The following is a 5,856-nucleotide window of genomic DNA, read 5'->3' as shown; positions in this document are numbered from 1 at the left end:
ACCACATAAAAATAACTAATAAAACAAAATAACATAATACCTTGAATTCTGGTAACCAAATGTGTTAGTCTGAAAACACCTGTAAAGTTAGATGACTTCTATAAAATCTCAAAACAGTCAATAATAACCCCCAAAATTCCTGTATTGGCTGGTTTTGCAACTCCTTCTGCCATATGATAAGTCATCAAATAAACACAACAATTACCTTGAACATACATAAATTTACAACACACCAACTAAATCCTACGGAACTAAATATGTAGAGTGAAAAAAAACCTTCACCTTATCAACAAAATGGACAAATAAACTGATAGGAACAACCATTTCTGGACAAAACAAAGTGTGAAAGCAACAAGACACAACGGCATCATGCACCGTAGGGTCAACTTAACCCCTTCAACAAAAACAACAACCTCTACATTTAAACATCATAACATAAATAAACCACATATACTATAAAATAATAAACCAAATATACAATCAACAAATTTTTTCTCATCTGGTTGAGCCAACCACAACCTCCGTATCTGGCATTCTTCTTTGAAGATAATACCAAATTTTCTCGGTACTATAACCTAAAACACGCAATAATTACCATTTTCTTGACACTTACTAGTTGCTTGTGAGGAGTACCAATATGGCGGCTTCCGATGACGCGTCGTGAAAACCCTCTATTAGTTAATTTTTTTTAATCGATTGACAGCCCTAGTTTTTACATTTATTTCTCACCACAAATATCCCCTTTTTATAAAGCTTTCAAATCAAGTCAAGTCAGTTTCATTAATGTATTGCTGAATCAGCAGGTATCATTAATTATCTCAGGGCATTTTTCATTGAGCAGGGCTCTTCATTACTATTAGTTCTTCTGAATGACAATCCGACCTGCCCATTCTGTTGGGCTCATGACTGGAGCTTTGTAACGTTACCGGGTCTTGCTCTTCACTGTTCATCAGCAGCAAACCGGATTAGAGGCGGCTGCTGCTGAAGAGCTACAGGAAAAAGTTTGATACATGAACGGTGGTTTGTAGACCACGTTGTTTTGCACGGTCGCTAGCATCTCGCACTGCTCCTAACTACCTTAACATTAGCTTACTTACCGGCCTCGTCGTCTTCATTTGTTTTTTTGAGGAAAAATGTGCTCAGCTTAGAACATTTAGCCGGGTCAGTTTCCAAAGATTTCTTCTTTTTTTTTGGTTTTTTTTTTTCTTTTTTTTTTTTTTTTTTTTTTTTTTTTTGCGCTCCTGCCTGTGGCCTTGTGGGCCGGCGGAGCCAATCACGTCATCATTAACCTGCAGGCTGCACTCTGCGAGAAAATATTAAATAAAAAAGAGTGGGGCTGCGGTAAAATAATAAATAAAAAGAGTGGGGCTGCTGTGAGTGTAGGCAGCCTAGGGACAGCATCCATATTTCAACCCAGTGCCATGACAACAACGGCCCTCGCGGCCAAAAAAAAAGACCGGCCCACCGGGAATTTTCCCGGTGCTCCTGATTACCCAATCCGGGCCTGCCGTGACGGACAAACAACAAAAAAACGCAAGTTTGACTTACTGATAATGGAAACATGAAATTTGAAACATGAAACCTTGTAACCTAAATTGTTGAATTGTGACACAGCTCACGTTCTCTACAGGTCGCTCAGCAATGTATGTTAAGTTGTATGTACGTTACGGAGTATCCATGTCCCAGAAATGCTTAGTACTAACCAAGCTCTGGGGAGCTTATTCCCTGGAGTCCTTATGTTTTATTTTCGCCCAGCATGTTTCCTTGGATCAGGATGGCACCTAAATCATGGTGGCAGCCGTCACCATGATCCTGCTATACTCCCTGCTGTGCCCTATTACGCTCTGCAATGCCCAGCTACGACTTGCTACATCCTGCCACGCCCTGCTGTGCCCTGTTACGCCCTGTAACACCATGAACTACTACAACTACTATTTCTAGTCATTATCTTTATTGTGACTATTATTGCCACTGTTCATCACACCCCCAAACGGCACCATCAGACACCTCCTACCAAGACCCTGGGTCTGTCCGAGGTTTCTTCCTAAAAGGGAGTTTTTACTTGCAACTGTCACATTTACGCATCTATGCATGCTTTTGGGAGAATTACTAGAATTGTTGGGTCTTTGTAAATTATAGTGTGGTCTAGACCTACTCTATCTGTAAAGTGTTACTGTAAGTGATACAATATGTTAACTAAAGAAATGATTACTGTCGACACTATTGAGACAAGAGCAAACATTTATTGTTTTTCTTTTATTTGTTTAACTTCCCAACATAACTTGAAAGCATACGTTTACACACAATGCATATTTTGGACATGTTGAGGACCACTGTACAAATTAAGCCTGCTCAATATATGTTCAAGAACCTCATTAGTATTCACCTGAAATGCCCATGCACAGTTACTGAATCCAAAATGTCTTTCACAAATGCAGTTACTGACTGTAAAATGTCTTTAACAAATGCACAATTACTGACTGTAAAATGTCTTTAACAAATGCAGTTACTCACTCTAAAATGTCTTTAACGAAGGGACCATATTCCTTTGCATTTCTAGTTTGCTCTTAGTTGTTTGCATCTAGCTGCTAAATACTTAATATACTTAATAACAAAAACATCTACATCATCTCTTAGATGAGGTGAAAACGATACAAACCTAACAAACAAAGTAACAATTTAAAAAAGCACTTCAAGGACAACTTCAAATTAAATTCTAATGTCGTGACTCATGTACCTCTTCAGTTGGGCTGGGTATTGTTAAAAAAATTTCGATCCCGATACCGTGACAGTTCCTGAACGAAACAAATTATAGCAACCTCCCAACACAGAACACGAAAGCAGACTTTGACACATGATGCGTATTTTGGACATGTTGAGGCCGTACATTAAAGGGTTAAATATCGGTTGGCACGTCAGAAAATACAATGACAACAATATTCGTAACACGTTGGGTACGCTGCTCATATCAAACCTGCTCTGTAATATTTCAAAGAAAGAACCTAAGAAAAAGTTAATCAGAGAAGCGAGGTGAGGTGTGCAGGTACTGACAGCTTTCTGTCTGGTCTGTTTAGAACCAGAAAAACACACTTTAAGGATCTTAATGTAAGTGTAAAAGATTACAGATACAGGAACACAGACTGTTAGAGAAACAGCAACGAGTTCATACACATTATTAACTCTTGTTTCATAGCAAGCCAATTTTATGATGTAATAGTTGTCACAGTAAACTTTATTAATGATGTTCCCACACAGCTGTAAGGAGGCACTCAATAATGTTGTGACAAAAACAGCAAAAAAAGGAACAGACCATGTTACAGCAATAAGCACAACGACCTTCTTAGATGTCATATGCATGTGATATTGCAGAGGATAACAGATAGCAAGATATCTGTCATAAGACATGATGACTAAGGTCCAAGATTCTACACCTCCATAAGAGTACAAACAGAAAATCTGCAGGAAACAGAAGGGAGCAGAAACAGTGTGAATGTCAGAGAGGATCTGAACCAGAAGGAATGGAAACAACCCTGTACTACCATACAGTTCATTTACAAACAGGCTGCACAGAAAAAGTACATAGGTTCATGTAAGCTTCTGTTCTTACAGATAACCACAATCAGCAATAGATTGGCACCAACTATGAAAACATACAAAGACAAAATAAGCAAGAAATATAAATATTTAAACATCTCAGTGTCAAAGTAAGCAGCAAGTGTGAAATATGAAACATATGAAGAGTTTACCATGATTATTCTTTTGGTTCAAAGTACTGTATTACAGTATGATTATTATGATGTCATATGTTGTCTGTTACAAGTGTGCAACAGTTTTAAATGTTAACATGTATTACAGAGAGCAGCTAAAGCATCAACACAAACAGTATTCTTACAGTCAACAAATGAGTGAGGAATCATGTGTGACAAACATCTTACAACTTACCACTCTGATTTAAAGTCAACACAATGGTTAGGAGAGAAACTACAAACAGTTTGTGACATTGTGTGAATGATACTGTGAGTCCCTCCGTACTGAACTGTAACTCTGCTTCTTCTAAACGTTTAGAGTCAGGGGACGCCCACAGCAGCAGACTGACGTCATCGTCAAAGAAACCAGCTACTGATTGTCTAGCTGATGCTCAGAAAATAGTTTTAATTTGTTGGTAGTCAAAAACAAATTAATTTAAAAATGATCTAAAGAAACATAAAACTTTTTCACGAAGTGATGGAATCACTTCAAATTCAAGATTATAAGTCATATATTCAACATATCGTTACTTGTTCAGAGAAAGTAAGATATAAGATGACGTAGTATGAAGAGAGACAACATTAGAGTAGTATGTAGAGAGACAACAGTAGAGAGTAGTATGTAGAGAGACAACGGTAGAGAGTAGTATGTAGAGAGACAGCAGTAGAGAGTAGTATGAAGAGAGACAACAGTAGAGAGTAGTATGTAGAGAGACAACGGTAGAGAGTAGTATGTAGAGAGACAACAGTAGAGAGTAGTATGTAGAGAGACAACAGTAGAGAGTAGTATAAAGAGAGACAACAGTAGAGAGTAGTAGAGAGTAGTATGTAGAGAGACAACAGTAGAGAGTAGTATGTAGAGAGACAACAGTAGAGAGTAGTATGTAGAGAGACAACAGTAGAGAGTAGTATGTAGAGAGACAACAGTAGAGAGCAGTATGAAGAGACAACAGTAGAGAGTAGTATGTAGAGAGACATCAGTAGAGAGTAGTATGTAGAGACAACAGTAGAGAGTAGTATGTAGAGAGACAACAGTAGAGAGTAGTATGAAGAGAGACAACAGTAGAGTAGTATGTAGAGAGACAACAGTAGAGAGTAGTATGTAGAGAGACAACGGTAGAGAGTAGTATGTAGAGAGACAACAGTAGAGTAGTATGTAGAGAGACAACAGTAGAGAGTAGTATGTAGAGAGACAACAGTAGAGTAGTATGAAGAGAGACAACAGTAGAGAGTAGTATGTAGAGAGACAGCAGTAGAGAGTAGTATGAAGAGAGACAACAGTAGAGTAGTATGTAGAGAGACATCAGTAGAGTAGTATGTAGAGAGACAAAGTAGAGTAGTATGAAGAGAGACAACAGTAGAGAGTAGTATGTAGAGAGACAACAGTAGAGTAGTATGTAGAGAGACAACAGTAGAGAGTAGTATGTAGAGAGACATCAGTAGAGAGTAGTATGTAGAGAGACAACAGTAGAGTAGTATGAAGAGAGACAACAGTAGAGAGTAGTATGTAGAGAGACAACAGTAGAGTAGTATGTAGAGAGACACAACCCTCACAGCAGTTCATGATATGGTCACGTAATTTAATCTATTGATTCGTGTACACTGACACATTTATCTCGTTTTTTTCGTGATCCTCAGCACATTTTTTTAAACTTAACGTATTTCAATGGAAAGCATCTTTCGTGATCACAGCACATCCCATCACAGTCGGCTGCAGCAGAGAAGCTGGATACAGCTTTGCTATTATTGGTATTTTTGGCCCAATAACAGCTGTTTTAATCAACACTTATTCACCAGATGTTATCATGGTTTATATGTATTTCTTTTAATGTTATTATTTCGGTCTATTTCGACCAGGGAAGCTGGATTGCTTTGTTGTTTAATGTTCTTTTAAAACTATAACGCTACATCTTTCAACATGTATTTACATGTTATCATGGTATTCATTTCTTTATTTTAATAATATTATTTTGGTCTTATTATCGGTGAAATATTACAGTATGCTGTAAGACAGAACAGTAGGCTACGATATGAGCCAAGCTGGATGCATTCACAGCCAATATCCCACAATGCAATGCGGGCATTCATATAAGAGAATCAGACAGTGATC

The 5,856-nt window shown here is 37.8% G+C and overlaps 1 pseudogene; it reads right to left on the bottom strand.

The window, feature by feature from the left end:
- Positions 1-2,633: 2,633 nt before the first annotated feature.
- Positions 2,634-3,749, bottom strand: LOC120545101 (annotated as a pseudogene).
- Positions 3,750-5,856: the final 2,107 nt, after the last annotated feature.

Source organism: Perca fluviatilis, chromosome 2, assembly GCF_010015445.1.
Source record: "Perca fluviatilis chromosome 2, GENO_Pfluv_1.0, whole genome shotgun sequence".
NCBI lineage: Eukaryota > Metazoa > Chordata > Actinopteri > Perciformes > Percidae > Perca > Perca fluviatilis.
The sequence above is the reverse complement of the archived record's forward strand: the minus strand, read 5'-3'. Positions and strand labels throughout refer to the sequence as shown.